The sequence below is a fragment of the Macrobrachium rosenbergii genome, chromosome 31 (genome assembly GCF_040412425.1).
Source record: "Macrobrachium rosenbergii isolate ZJJX-2024 chromosome 31, ASM4041242v1, whole genome shotgun sequence".
Lineage (NCBI taxonomy): Eukaryota > Metazoa > Arthropoda > Malacostraca > Decapoda > Palaemonidae > Macrobrachium > Macrobrachium rosenbergii.
Window position 1 is genome coordinate 18,007,405 of NC_089771.1, and position 16,715 is coordinate 18,024,119.

Sequence of the window (16,715 nt, forward strand, 5' to 3'; positions counted from 1 at the left end):
CCTGACCTCCCACCTCACGTGTACGGGTGCCTGAAATTTGAATTTAATCGGACTTTCGGAGAATACAGCTATATATATATTCACCCAGGTAAGTATGAACAAACCCTATTTTATCAATAGCCTATCATTTTCAGCTAAATACTTAAATGAGTTTGATAATTTTTTTGTAGTTTCAGTTTTTTGTAGTTTCAGGTTTCTTTTGTAGATTCAGTTTTTTTATAGTTTCAGGTTTCTTTTTGTAGTTTCAGTTTTTAAGTTTCAGGTTTCTTTTGGTAGTTTGTTTTTTTATAGTTTCAGGTTTTTTGTAGTTTCAGTTTTTTTGTAGTTTCAGTTTTATTTGTAGTTTCAGTTTTTTTTGTAGTTTCAGTTTTGTAGTTTCAGTTTTTTGTAGGGATTTTAAAGTTTCTAGTTTTTATAGCAGCTCGGGCTAGTTCAGATATTTCTGAATTTGGTTTGTTATTCCCAGTTTTTTAACAAATCTCAGGTTCTTTTTGTAGTGATTGACAGTGGTTTTTTGCCTAGCTCAGCTTGTATAAATTTTTGCATCTTTTTTGCTGTTTCCAGGTTATTTTGATAGTTTTAGGTTGCTTTTTATCTTGTCGAGGCATTTTTTGTAGTTTCAGGTTTTTTGTAGTTTCAGATTTTTGTAAGAAGTGTTCCAATTTGAAAGTGTTACATCAGAGGGTTTTTGTAGTTTCAGTTTTTTTGTAGTATCATTTTTTTTGCAGTCCAGGTTTTTTGTAGGGGATTTTGTCATTTCATTGTTTTGTAGTTGCAGTTTATTTTTTAGTAGTTTTTTTATTTTTTTATTTTTAGGTAGATGACTGTCTGAGATAAATGCTAGAACAAAACAGTTTCTTTAAATCAAAGATATTTTAGGCTTGTGAATCCAAGACCTTTTCCAAGATGTTTTCCAAGACCAAGGGATAAGTAAACTCAGATTTATACCTGAAAATGTTTCTTTATCTTAATGCAACTCAATGCACTACATTGAAAAATGCAAATTGCCTTGAAAACTTTTTTTTTTTTTGCTGGCTATTTTATATAAATATTTTCCAGACTTTCATTTATAAACAAAAATTCATTTTTAAAATGACTCCCTTAGTTATGTTATAGCCAATTTTTGATGGTAATTAACTGTTAACAAGATATCTTTCCCTGTTGAGGTTTTCACATGCAGGAGTAATTTCCAACAAATGGTGTAAAAAAGGTAAAGGTTAGGTTGCAAAGAAATTGGAATTTAACATTTGGAAGAGATAAAGGCATTAATTTATAGATTTGAGATGATCTGATGGGGTGTAATATTATTGTTGTTCCAAGAACAATTCTACATTCATTTATACGTAAAGTGTCTGGTGGTATGAAACCACCTACAATAAAGGGCTGTTACATAACTTCAGTTTGTATGTATGGTATGAGAAACTATCAGTTTGAGATTTTGGTAGTGAAGAGTTTTCTCTCTCTCTCTCTCTCTCTCTTTAATGTAGTTATCTTTAGTTTAGGCTGTTTTCTGGATGCTTTGATGTTTTAATTGTCAAAATTTTGATCCATTCATAACCCCAGCATTAATTAAAACTGAAAGTTCTTAAGGGGCCATATGAGCATGTGCTATAGTGTCTTAGAATGTATTTTTATTTTGTGATTAATGGGTAAAAACATCCTTTTGTGTATGTTAGCTTTGCAAATTTATTTCTGATTTAATTTCAAGAATTATAATGAAAAGTAAGATTAAGTTACCATAATTTGAAACAATTGAATCAAAATGTAAATAAATGAAAAATTTATAATATAATGTGAAAGTTTGAGTTGTTTTTATGATAGGGCTACAAATTTCAGCTTGACAAAGCGGTTCTCATGAGAGTCTGAGCTCTACTTTGTTTTATTTGTCTTGACACTCCATCTTTGGAGGCACTGAATGTACAACAATTTTGATCAGGTGATTTGAAATCAACTTTACCTTTTTGCTTCTTTATTCCTTTGCTCAGAGAAAATATAATCATATAACCTAAGTTTCTAATTTAGGACCAGTAGTATAAACAAATGATTCCTTTGGTCAAAATTCTTCTGTAATAGAGTTGGCACTTAATTGTTTGTGTTGTTTGCCTCTGAAACAGACTTGAATATTTCATTGATTGTGCTTGAATTGTTTTCCAAAAATATGCTTAATTCTTGCCCAGTCCCATTTCTTATTCAGCTTGCTTTTTTTTTTTTTTTTTAATCTGGGCACTTGCAACTAGTTCAAGACATAAGCAGTTTCCTAGGTCTGAAAGAAAATGACAACTGTTTACCTGGAACAGTTTTGGAAAATGCATTTAGTGCAACTGTACTCTTTGAAACAAGTTCTGATGACTTTAACACTTTTGCAAGGGGCCATTTGCATTCTTACAGAAGACTCTGGGGTCTCTCCATTGAGTTTTGCCAGACTACCCTCCTGATGATCCTTTGTATCCATTATATTAAATTTGTCAAGTTGCAATGTTTTCCTTAACTGCTATTATAATTTTCATAAGGTAAAACTTTCACACTTCTTCAAGTATATCATCATTGCCTAGTTTAGCTTTTTTATTGGTGTCCTCTGAGTTTCATCTGAAAACTGCCAAATTCTGAGCTTCATTGTTTTAGACATTAATCTATTCTCCATTACAGAGCTGAAGTGAGCCCTGTTCCTTGGTTCATTGAACCAGATCCAACATCAGTTTTATACAGGTTTTCCTGGAAGCTTCTTAAATGTTGGCTCTTTTGTCCTTTCAGAAGATCACTACAGCCCTGTTTGTCAAGATTAGTCTGCACTACATGTTTCCTAAAAAGCCCCTGTTCATCCAGAGATAGGATTAGTTAAGCTTTTGTGCTCATACCTGTCATTTAAGTGACTGTTCTCAGATATTAACTTCTTACTGGTTAGAGTATTACTGAAATCTGTAATTGTTGTTTTTTTGGCCCTGAAATGTGAATGAAGAATGACAGGTTTTTCCACAAACAGCTTGAAATATTTTTGTGCCATTGTTTAATTTGTGAATTTTATCTTAACTTTTCAGCACTGAATGGCTTTGTTGCATGGCTTCAGGACTCATGAGAACTAGAGCAATCAGTGAATCTGTAAATGCTGAATAAATATGTGTTTAAGAAAATTGAGTAATTTTCTCTTTATTAGAGCATAGGGATGTAAACATGGACGAAATCAAATTAAAATACATTGATTAGCCCACTGAACCTAGTACATAGTAAACTGAAAACAGACTACAAGCATTACATGATGAAGAGGACTTGTTGCAAAATCCCAGCTTTCAGTGCTGAAGTTGTAAATAGTTTGCCATTTCATTCGGGAGGTATTGTGACTAGTGTATTATCATGATTAAAAGTAGACTCATAGAATTGTGTTAATGCTTGATTTTTGGTTGTTAAGATAGAATCAGCTTACAGTGCATTGCTTCCTTCGTGCTTTGTCGAGATGTATTTTCAGTTTAGTGTAAAAGAGTAGAATATTAACCAGTTTTATTCTACAAATTAAATTTATTTCTGGGTAGTCATACAGTGTTATGTGTTTGTGTCATGTACATGTTATTTGTTTCTGTCTTATGGCCGTATTAGTTCTTGCCTAAGCAACAGCTGATTAAACTTTTTATCTAGATGATCAAGTTGTAACACTGTATTCAAAGATTTGTTACAGCTAGATTTGAGTTTGCTCTAAATGCATTTTAGCATCAAGCTGGCATTCTACTACGCCCAATCCAGTGAACTTTGGAATCTGCGGTTGCATTTCGTGATTGCTGTTTCTGTTGTACAATGGACTTTACATTGTTTTCAAAATCTTGTTGCAGAATTCATTATTTACAAAATAGCTTGTAGAAGAATTTGTTCAAAGAGGCTGATCACGATGTGTTATTGTCAGACTTGGTGATCTTTTGGCCTTAAAGGGTTTCTAGTCAATAGAATTATACCCTAGAGCTCTGTGGATAATTTCTTGATCATGGGTGAGAGTTTTCGATCTGTCTTCAGAGATTTTTGTAGCGCCAAGATTGGAATTTATTTCGGTGATAGAAATTCATTTCTCATGCATGGTTGGTTTGTTTCACAATTTTTCCTAGGTCCGTTCAGGTAACCAGTAACAATTTCTTAGCCACGTAAAAATAATTCTCCTTCGCCAGCTCCTAGAGAGCTGTTAACCAGCCTTATTTTCTTGGTTAAATCCAACATTTACTTACTTCTTATGATTAACTACATCACATGCTGGTTGAGTCTTCAACAGAGATGGTCACAGTTGAACGATTATTCTTCATAAAACAAAACCAGGAACACTATGGGAAAAGTGAAATATGTCTTAAACTACATTAAGTGTATCAGAACATTTATAAGAAGTTAAAGTTATCCACACAAGCTGTTACAGTGGGAATATGACTTACATCTTGCCTGTTCAAAGATTATAAAATGTGGTACCAGCCTTGAAATTAAGTCATTGTCATTGTAGTAAACATTTTATTCGTGTACTTGACATAAAGAGGGATAAATAAAATTATGTTTTTGCTCGTAGAAGCCTAACAACACTATTCTTTATATTTGTAAAGTCAAAAGCAGGTAACCAGGTTGTGAATTTTAGAGGAGTTTGAAGTGATTTGGATCTGGCATAGGAAAAAGATGAAGATCTGTTGTGTTGAAAAAGGTTTAAATGTAATCAATATGAAATTTTCTAAGGCAAGGTATTGGGAGTTTTGTGTTATTGGATGATATCTTGGTTTTAGTTGCAAAGTCACCTTCTGCAGCTAAATGGTGTTCCTTTCCTCATTTTTGATTATTTCCTTACAAAAATAACAGCATGAAAGCTTTGAAGTTAATGAGGAATGGTTGTGTCATTTGAAATGAACATAATTTTTTGGACCTCAACTTAATTGACCTTTCAAGACTTTATCAGTAGCTTAGATCTAAATTCAGTAATTACAAAGATGTTTACTTCAGTTAATGGTTGTCTCATTGATTTCAGATATTTTCAAGATCTTCCTGTTTATTTAGAAGAGCATTGAAAATGTAGTATAATGACCTCATTTTGAAGAACGGTGTTAGGAGGGTGCGAAATATAGACTGACGTCTTCGTGAAGACATTGGTTATTGTCTGTCACCTGGAATTCATTGATAGTCTGTAATGGTAAGACACTTGATTTGGATGGTTTCTAAATCCCTTGGTCGCCAGCTTCAACCCCCTTTTACCCTTTTCTGTACCTAGCAAGTTGTCTTCTTCCATCTAAAAATTTTAAAACTCGTTGGGCTGGGTTGATCCATAGTGTAATACCGCCAGTCTTGTTGTCCTCCTGTTTCAGGCTTTCAAAGGATCTAGGTTATTCCTTTCAGCATTTGGACATGACCTTGCAATTTCCAGAAGATGTTGTGGATTTGGCCTAAATGTTTATATTTTTGATCTTTTGTTTTGGATTAACTGCATACAGTTGAACCTGGTGCAATCGCATGCAAAAAACCTTGTCTGCTATGAACCCCATTATTTGGATTAACTGTCATTCTTATTGGAAAATTTACAATCAAGTTATGGGGTTGTGATGTGTTTGAAGCTGATGATGTTTAGCAGAGTTGGTTTTGCATTCAAAGTATTGTTAAAAATTTGGTTTTACACTATATAAACTTGTAAACTATTCAGTGTTATTGATTTTCCAAAGTTTGTTTATGACTTTGATTTTAAACTTTTAATGTGTCTGGGTTTTCATTCAGAGTTCACTGTGGTGGAATTTTTTGTTAGGTAATTAAAAAAGTTATTTCCTTGATGGTAAAGTCTTGGACAAATTAAGCTTTTTTATGACAGTGATTCTCATGTGGGAAAACTGGTTTTTCCTGTCGTGGTGTTTGGCCCAGAGTATTTACTTGAAATAGTGGCAGTCCAGAAATTGTTTGCCAAAATAGTATGGATTCAGATGTCATTTGTTCCAGTGGATTGAAATTCTGTATTGAGTTGGTGACCTGGGTAGGTAATAAAATCACTTCTCAAATGAGATTAGTATTCATTTAGGTTGATTACGCACTGGAATTTAGAGTTTAGTGTTGATTAGGCATTGTGTGCCATTCAGCATGTGCAAGTGACGGTTGTTATTGACGTTGTGTTGTTTCAGGTACACGATTTTAAAATAAATGCAGATTGGGTAGTTCTGTGATTTAGTCAGTTTGTAACTCCTGAAAAATCATTTAGATATGCATTAAGGAAAAATTAAGAAGTAAATGGATTTGAAAGTTGTGTAACTGAAAATTTTGTTTTGTTTAGACTTTTGTCTGGCAATGAGAGCGGGAAGTGGAAGTATATCCTAGCACATAACTAGTGGAGTACTAGCCTCAAATTCATGAGAGGGGGTTTGTAGTATGTAGCCTTTATTAAAAGTAATGCCTGTTGAGGAAAATTTCATGAGTTGCACGGATGGCACTGCCCAATGCCATTTTGATTCTTGATTGAAGATGGTACATTCACAAAGTATTCGACCGTCAGAAAAATGGTTTTGATTCAGATACAGTCTTTGTTTCCTGCATCTTTGTTTTGATTCCAAGTCTGAAAATGGCTAGAATTGAACTAGAAGTATGTGCTGTCAGGATACTTTATATACCACTAAATCATCAGTTTATTCTTTAATTTATAGAAAGTTTCATATATTTTGCATTCAGAAATTTCTTTTGAAACCTTTTACTTTTAAATCTGTTAAATGACGATTTTAGGATCTGGAAAAAGCTGATGAACAATCTTGAAGCATTTGAATGTCTTGTTTATTTTTCAAAAAAGTGTGCCGAAAGTGTGTTCTTGCGATATATTGGTGGTTTGAAAATCTATTGGTATGTGATATTCTCCCAGTAGAAGGTTGTGGTGATATATGTTCATTGACAAGTTTGTACGATTGCTTTGGCCTTCACAGTCTGTTGGTTTTACTGTAGATTTGCAAACAGAATGTGATTAGCTTTGATGCTTTTGCATTTAAGTTGTCTTCCTTTGTTAGATTTTGCCTAGAAAGTCCATTAGCTATGAAGTTTTTTTTTTTTGCACTGGAAGTGTTTTAAATTGTTTTGTCAAGAAAGTCTTAGATTGTCGGATTTTTGTAGTGGGTGTCTTTATTAGTTTGTGTGGAATTAGGCTTATTATTTGAAAGTCCATTCATGTCTTAGGATATTTTGTAGCTTAAGGATGACGACATTTCATAGCTTGGGAGTTTCAAGATAAAAAATTATGTAAGTTCATGAGTTTTTCACTTTGAAAGTTTGGAAATTTGTATTGGTTTGGTCCCGAAAGTATTTAGGTTTGGGAGTGTGCCTTTGCCCTGAAAGTTCAGCAGTATTGGAATTTTTTTTTTTCCAGAAAGTCTGTTAGTTTAAGAGAGTTTTTTCTCAAGAAAGTGTTATTTTGTTAAGCTTGGGAGAGACGCTTGTATAGAAAGCCTGTGAATTCAAGGGAGCATTTTTTTCTCTGAAATTTAGTTTGTTTGAGATTTTTTAAATGGAAAGAGCGTTGGTTTTTCATAAAAAAGTGAGACTTTTTTTATATATATTTGCCAGTTTATGATTAGGGAGCTTTTTTTTTTTTTTTTTTTTTAGGAGAGCGCTATGCCTAAAAATGGAGGGCTTTTTGCCTGAGGAAAGACAATTGGGAAGGGAATTATTTTACCAGAAATGTGTGCAAGTGTTGGTTGGGTTTTCTACCCAAAAAGTGTATCAGTGTTTAGAGTTTTATGCTCAAAAGTGTGTAAGTTTTTTTAGAGTTTTATGCTCAAAAGTTTGTTAGTTTTATATTCAAAAAGTGTTAATTTGTTAGAGTTTAATGCTCAAAAACTGTGTCAGTTTGTTAGTTTTATGTTCAAAAAGTGTGTCAATTTGTTAGAGGTTTATGCTCAAAAAGTGTCGGTTTGTTTATAGAGTTTTATGCTCAAAAAGTACGCCAGTTTGTTAGTTTTATTTTTAAAAAATGTGCCAGTTAGTTAGAGTTTTATGCTGTAAAAGTGTGTCAGTGTGTTAAAGTTTTATGCTCAAAAAGTGTATCAGTTTGTTAGAATTTTATGCTCAAAAAGTGCGTCAGTTTGTTAGAGTTTTACTCTCAAAAAGTGTGTCAGTTTGTTAGAGCTTCATGCTAAAAATGTGTCGGTTCGAGTTTCATGCTAAAAAATTGTCAGTTTGTTAGAGTTTTATGCTCAAAAAGTGTGTCAGTTGAGGAGTATTTTGTATCCAAAAAGCATAACAGTTTAGGAGAGTTTTGTATCATAAATATGTCAGTTTGGAGTTATGTACCCAAAAAGTGTGTCAGGGTCGGAGAGTTGCGTACCCGAAAAAATTAATTAGTTTGGGAGGGTTTTGTATCTTGAAAGTATGTCAGTTTTTGAAGATTTTTATACTTAAAAAGGGCCATTTAAGTTGAATTTTGGCAGAGTTTATGTCATTCTTTCTGTTTTAAAATAATTTCATGGAATTTTTGTATTTTTCATTTCATTGACATATCTAATTTCCAGGTGAGCCCATACCTAAAAAAATAGTCATTTTGGGGGAGTTTTGTGCCCAAAATATGTCAGTTTGGAGGAGTTTTGTACCTATAAAGTGTATCAGTTGTGTGGGAATATTTTGTCTTTATTGTGTGAGGTTGGAAGAGTTTTGTACATAAAAATTATGTTAATTTTGGAGGGCTTGCTGCATAGGTTCATGTAATTAAAAATGTTTTAAAGAAGTGAGTTGTCATTCTTGAAGAAAAGTGACAAAGGGCCAAGGGCATATATTAAATTATGACAAAAAAAGCATGCTCAAGTTATGGGAAACTTGAAGATTGTCAGCAGTTTGGTAGGGTATTATCTTTTCATAGGCAAGTTATTAGGTTGCCTTAATTAGGAGCAGTATGCTTTCAGTAAAGTTTTCCTGTTCAATACTCGATGGTCATAATTCTAGCAGTGGTAGTCCTGTCCTGAATGTTGTTATGAAAAGGCAGTGTTTTTACTATCTTGTAACCCTGCTGTAATGAGCAAGGGAAACTCGATTTATAGCCCTGCTCATATGAGCCATATGAAACTGTAATTTACATAGATTTGTCACCCTTTCCAGTAAGAAAACACAATTCTTATAATCCTGTTGCCTTATTCTGATAAGCTAAACAAACAGGACATGTTTATAGTCCTGTATCAGTTGAGAAAATGTGAAAAAGTCAGGTCTTCATCTTGTGAGCTTGTTTTGGTGATCAGTACAAAACTGATTATTTTTTCAGTTTTGATCAAACTGTAAACTGAAAGATTTGAGATAACATCCCATCTCCAAAATACCGTAAGGAATGTCCAAATCAGGTACTGGATATTCCTCCCTAATTGGCTGACAATGAGATTAATTTGTAAGGTGTTATCCCACAGAGCCTAAACTGGCCTGGTGATCCACGTGTACGGTGAAGGTTGACGTTAGTCCGACCTGCTGTCCTGCTGGGGGAGGAAGAACGGGACAGGAGGATAGTAGTTTTGCATGTCTCTGACCATTTACCCGACTCAATCACTTACATTGAATGGTGTTGGGCCATGAGATGATGTATTAGGCATTTGAGTCACTTGTCTGCTTTTGAGAAGTTGGTATGTGTCTTGGTGTGATCAATTGATTTTGCTGTAATAAAGATTGGAAGGATGACTTGTAGTTTTAAATAAAGTTCATTTAATTTTTTCATTACTTTTGAGTTTCTCATAAATCCCTTGTTTGCAAGACATCTGAGAAGAATGGATGATTATTCATACTTGGCAAATAAATATTGTGCACAGAGGGGAAAATTCATAAGTAATAAGCTTGAATTTGACTAAAAAATTCAATACTAATTGTTTAGAAGATCGTTTGCACAAGATCTCGAAGTGGTAAATATTCAACTTAGCACATCATGAGGTTTATTTATTATTGAAAGTTAGTATTTTTGAATATCGGCAAAAACTTTGTTCAGCAAAAATTCTCTATTCCCAGTGAAGTTAAATACCTAAAATGCATGTAATGTCATCAAAAATTAAATTTTAGCAAGACGTATTAGCCAATGACTATTACAAGAAATTACTGTGTAGTAGTGGCTCTTAGTTAAACGGAATTTGAGCAGTGTGGCGGTGATGTTTTACAGAAGGTTACAATGGGGTGCATTTTTTTTGACAAATTTACAGCGATGAAGTCTGTCAGGATATGGGTGTTTAAAGAATGAAGGCTAATACTGCATTATCAGTGAGATTGGGTTATTTCAGTTTTAAAAAGTTCTGTAAGAATATTGTTTCTAGCGGGGAATAAAAAGACTGTGAAGTCAGTGACAGGAGTACTTATATATGTAAGGCTAGCATAGCAATATTTCTGCATTTAGGCCTAGTACAGCAATATTTCTGCATTTAGGCCTAGTACAGCAATATTTCTGCATTTAGGCTAAATATAGTTAATATTTCTGCATTTGGGCTAGGTATATGCATTTAGGCCAGTATTTCTGCATTTGTACTCAGGCTGCATTTAGGGCTAGTATAGCAATATTTCTGCATTTAGGGCTAGCACAGCAATATTTCTGCATTTAGGGCTAGTATAGCAATGTCTCTGCATTTAGGGCAAGCACAGCAATATTTCTGCATTTAGGGCAAGCACAGCAATATTTCTGCATTTAAGGCTAGTATAGCAATATTTCAGCCTTTAGGGCTAGCACAGCAATATTTCTGCATTTAGGGCTAGTATAGCAATATTTCTGCATTTAGGGCTAGTATAGCAATATTTCTGCATTTAGGGCTAGCACAGCAATATATTCTCATGACATTGCAGCATTTAATGCTATTTTACATCAGTGGCCATTGTTGATGGTAAAATTGAAGTTTCTCGTGTTAATAAACAGGGATAATGGTCAATTTTATCATCTTTACGGACATATTGGTGTCAAATTTGGTGGCAAAATGCTAGACTACGCCAAAGAATAGGCTGTTAAACACCTGGAGTATGCTAGGTTTTTAAGTCAACTCCATATTGAGAAACTAGTTATTTTACATATAAATATCTCTGAAAGTAAGGATAAACATCCCTATTTATTAATATTTACAAGTGAGTTATCATTACAGCTCAAGGTTAAGTATTCTGTCAAGTACAATGTCAGTATTAAAAAGGGCTAATAACCGAGAATATATTTATCGTAGTTAGTGTACTTCTGCTGAATGTTCTCTGGTTTTCTATGAGGGTGAATGAAACCCGTTTTCTATAATAAGACGTGGACGAGAGAGAGGGTTTTGAAATGACGAAAAATGTATGTTAACACCCGTAGAGGTGTGCATGTTATCCATAGAAACGGGACATTATTTCTTTGGCCTTCATGCTTTCCATTAGAATGAAACTCTGGCTGTAAAAATCTGTAGGTGGTTTTATTGGCATGTTTCTCGATACTACACTGAGCCAAGTTATTTGCTCTTAAGTACAAAATTACAGCCATAAGAATGACGTGCTCAGAGGCTTGTCTTAGTGGTGTAACATTCCCCTTTGGGCTCCCATTACATAATATATGTCTTCTTTGACATTTGAGCTGATCCGACTGTCTTCATTCTTAAGAAAGTGACAGAAAACGGGAATCCATTTGGATAAGCACAAAGGGGGCACTTAAGCTTTTTCCATTTTGGCAATCTGCTGTCAGCTTTGAAAACTGCTCCTCGAGTTGGCTTTGAAGCTGATAACTGACTTGTTATATGCCTTCTGCTGAGGATGCTCCCTCCTCAGGCACTGCAATGCTGGCTCCAAGGAATACAAAAATCTTCCAGGCATTTATTGTCAAGATGAATAACCCCAAAAATTTAAAATGTATCGTTGTGGACGTAAATTAAAGACTGTTTGGTTATTTGTTTTTATTTCTGCCATTGTACAATTATTTATACAGGCTACACCACCATTTCTGCAAGGCGTCTGTGACTCTAGTATGGCTTATAGATGTAAACATTGGGTTTAACCTCTCAGCTTATCTCGATTTGTTTTTTAGCTACTTAATGAATAATACTTTACTAAAGAGAGTGAGACGAAGATTTCAAAACAAGCAGCCTATGAGCTCTACAGATGCCTTTCATGTCAGCCTTAGCTGTTAAGCAAATCATTTCCCGATTTTTTAACTACCTCAAGGTTAGCAAACCTACAAATATTACCAAGGAGACTACTTTATATACGTTAGGACAAGTGGAGAAATTATAATTTGAATCAAGCCTTTGTTAGTGTTGTTACACTTTAAAATGGAGGGGTATTAATGCAAGTGAATTTTCACTTCTGAACCATCTGGTGATACACTAGGTTTATCTCGGAAAGGATTAGGGTTGCTTTAACAAAACTATCAGAAAATTAAATGCCTTAAGAACACCATGGTTGTTTCAGATACTTTCATACTGATCTATCACACTGAAAAATCAATGTTTTCACACCAAACTAATCTTAAAAGAATTCAGTTAAAGCTAGCAGTATCATAGAGGAAACAAAGTCTAAACCAGTAACTGTATAAAAACTAAAACTAACTTATCAAGACTTGAATGCTGGTCTGCTGGAAAAAAAAAAAAAAAAGTCAAGGCGCAGTTAGGCCTAATCGTTCTACCATCACTCCCTGACCATTTTCATGTTTCAGTCAAAAGTCGTAGGCAAAGGGTGCTTCTAAACACGCATGCAGGAGAGTGCTTTGCTCTGTAACACAAGGAATTTTGCGTTAGCAAATTCTTAAAATACGATGGGCAAGGGGTGGCTTTGTTGGGATGGTGATGACAAAACTCCTTGAATTATAGTCTTGCACTTCAACAGCACCAGTGTGTCTGGATTAGTCCAGCTAAAGTAACTGTACGAACTGTCACTGTGAAGCAAGGATTCACCCTCTAGGGTTGGTAATTCCAGGTATACCCTACCCATATCCTCAGCACAGTGAAGACCCATAAAGGTGACAGTCACTAAGGTCGTGCCTATGAGTCTTATGCGTTCATAAAGGCCACAATTACAGCTGGGGAATGTCAGCCCATGGATAACAGCCGATCCCTCTTCAAGTCAAGCCAAAGAACTCTTAAAATAATTCCAATAGAGATTTAGTTCACAAGACAAAAAGACTACCAAAGAGGTAATCTGAATGGCCTTTTACAACAGCTTTCCCAGATAAGGAATTGCTGGCCAACACCACCTCTACAGCCAATTAGGCTTCATAAACTGGTTGGAAGGAAATAGACCATTCATCCTACAACGTCTGCAATCATATAAGGAAAAGACAAAAGATAAATTGTACTTGATGATGTGATCTCAAGTTACAAATCCCAATGGCACCTCTAGGTTTGTTGCACCTTTTTTTCCCTCAGAAAATCCAAATCATCATAAGCAGTGTCTACACTTATGCTTTCTGCGAAGGAAACCCCAGAGTTCCAGCATACGGTTACTAAACTTAGAATGAATGTGCTTAGACATGCTTTGGACTGTAGAGGGATAAAATCTGAGGATGAAACTACACTGGTGTTAGTTCTGTTCTTTCAACAGTCATCAGGTCCTAATAAATCCTTGGACTAAGAACCATATGACCAATGGAGAAAGAAAATGTTGACCACTGTATACATCACACAGATCTATACATCCTCAGTTAAACAATGGGAAGAGAGTATGTGATTCCTGTTATTATTGTTTACAATCTATTCTAATGCATTTAACTAAAATGTATAACAGCAAGTTTTGTTAAAGACAATGTTTGTTCCAAACAGTACAGACCTTAAAGGGTTGAAAATGGAAAATAAAAATAAAATTCACTAAACACAATTAAAAATGTTCCAAAATAAGGTTAAAACATTAAAGAGTATGGTGCTGTCAACCATTTTTACATCAACTCACTAGGAGAGAATAAAAACCTATGATATCAAGACTTCACAATGTAACTTTCAGCGAATGAAAAACCTCTGGAATCCATAAGGGTGACATACCCACACCGAAATGGACAAGTACAGTACCTTCATGTTCTTTAAAATTACAGCTAAATGCAATACCTTAACACTTAAGGACTAAGAATGACAATGAAAGTTGTTGCTAAAGTAGCACGAGCACCTTTGCCATGTACAGAGCTTAAGTCTGAATTCTTACCATTGTCGGGAAATGGAGACCACAAATTCAAGCAACTTCATCAAAAGTCCAGTCCCCACATGGCAAAACAGTACCAAGCTCCACTGCAGTATTCAGTACTGATGGATATTTGCAGTCAGGCTCGTAGAGAAGTAATCAATAGGCTTTTGCTCTTGAAGTTCAACTTCATATGGGACTGACTAATCCTCTATGTCTCTACCAAAAGGTGGTTATATACTTGTGCCTAAGACAGAAGGGAATGTCTGAAAAATGAGCAAGTGAAGTGTACAAGTCAAACAATAAAAGAGTCAACTGGTTTGACACAGTAGATAAGTCCAACCTAATTGTGATGGTGATGGATACTGTAGAGAGGGTATGAGTTGAGGGCTATAGTAACTAACTTCCATGTACACGATTTGACCAGGATGACGGTGTTAGTGGGAGAAATAGAAAGAATTCAGTTTGGAGCCGGGAGGGTTTTAGCAACTATGAGTTAAAATGAAATTGTCACACAACAGATTACACAAGTCAGACGTAATGATATTCCAAGCAATGTCAGGAGAAAAAAACATGAAACGAAAATAAGTGTGTGCGGAGTAAACGTGTAGTACTGGACAATCTGCATTGCTATCACACATGAATCACAGTAAAACAATTAAAAATTATTTTATTGAAAACAAAGCTGTAAGAAGAATATTAGTCATATAGCAGGATAGTTTGAAATTACACTCTAACGAATCTTATAGATAATCCATAAGCAAGCGAAATAGTGAAAAAAGGAACGAGGTCTCAGATGGTCTCCTATAGGCACCAGAAGAGTTGAAAGAACCAGACCTGCTTGGATAGGGTGAAAATTATGAGAAGGGAAGCTAGAGATGAACAGAGATTTGGGATGAGAAAGAACAGAGGACACGAGTGACAGAACTTCACTGATCCCCATTGTCTCTACAGCATAGGAGGTACTGATGATAATGAAGCAAAAATACAGACTGAGAAGTGTCATCTTATTGACAGCACATGGAGAAACTAGCAATAGTGTTGGAGAGAAGGAGCACTGAACATGAAGTAATGGCTACTTAATAATGAGAATAAAGTTGATAACTTCACAACTGGTGTCTGACAGAATAGAAAAATGACAGACTGAGAACCAAATACTATGACCTGGGCTGAGCTCATACATTCTCGAAAAGTATTTTGAAGGGAAAGAGAATACCTCACATGTTGGGTGTCTGAGAAAAAAATTAATATCAAAGCTGGAAAAATGTGAGGTACTGCAGGCTGAGCTGGAAGTTACAAAACACAGGTTACAGGTTAAGTCAGACAAGTAAATATGAAGGCTGAAGATTACATGGACATAAAGGGGGATATGGTAACATATCTCAGAAGCTGAGATCCATAATCTAGTGAAGGCTGCTAATTAAGTACAGGGCCAAAATAATTATTAATGAGACAAAATAAAATGAAGGAAGAAAACACATTATACAGATACAAAACGAGATTGATGGTTGAAACAGACGAAGGTAAAAGAAAGACAAGTTCAGAAGCTGGCCAAACATGTACAAAGCCGTCAGCAAAGTTAAATCAGCACCAACATGAGATATACAACATGCAAAAGGTGTGTATACTTCAAGAAGCATTGAAAAGCATCTTGAACGCCTTTTAAATGCAAGTGGCCCGAAGGGACAATATAAAAGAACCAGAAACAATTACACATATAAAAACCAGCTGTCAATGGTACAGAGGATGTCTGGTTAAGCAGGGCAACCTTACCAGTCTGAATATATTTAAAAGAGCATCTGGTTGCGAAGGCCATACCATATTTGTACTGAAGCATTCCAATATTAAGAATACAGCAATATGGGGTAAACATAAAGGAATATAAGTGTTAACTCAACATTTCATGAATGACTTGTAATGGCTAATAGAGTCAGACACACATCTATTATGGTTTAATTACTGTAAAAAATGTATTGTACACTGCATGACAACTCTTTTCATATGAAAACTTCAAGTAAAAACTATGCTATATCCAATTATATTTTCATTTGCAAGAGACCAACTGCATACAGAGTATAGAATTCAGGCAAAAGGCCAAGCACTGGGACCTGTAAGAGGTCATTCAACGCTGAAACGAAAACTGACAGAAAAAGGTTTGAAAGGTGTAACAGGAGGAAAACCTCGCAGTTGCACTATGAAACAATCGTTAAGAGAGGGTAGAAAGTAAGATGGAAGAAAGGAATAAAAGAGGTTGCAGCTATGTGAAGGGACGCTGCAAGGAACCTTAAGTAATGCCTATAGTGCACGGCATAAGGTGCACCAATGGCACTAGCCTCTACGGCTACATACATGCCTTAGACATGAACAGATTAGAGAAAAAAGTTGGTGCGGCAAGAGTCTGGAAATGAGAGACCAATCTGAATGCATGAAAAATGTGATGGCATACAACAGTCACAGAAGAGACCTATTCGAGCACGGTAAAAAACAGCTAAAACAGAGCACTGTAGATGGAACAAAAGCCAAGCAGATGTCACAGATACAATAAAGCAAAAGAGATTCTCAGATGAAATAGAGAGATATTGGGAGGTGTGACAAGTAAAGCGAGAGAATGCTCAAAATGAAGGTTACAAGAAGGGGTAAACCACCTTGCTCTACAGTGCAGAAATGGGAGACTTGAAGGGGAGAAAAGA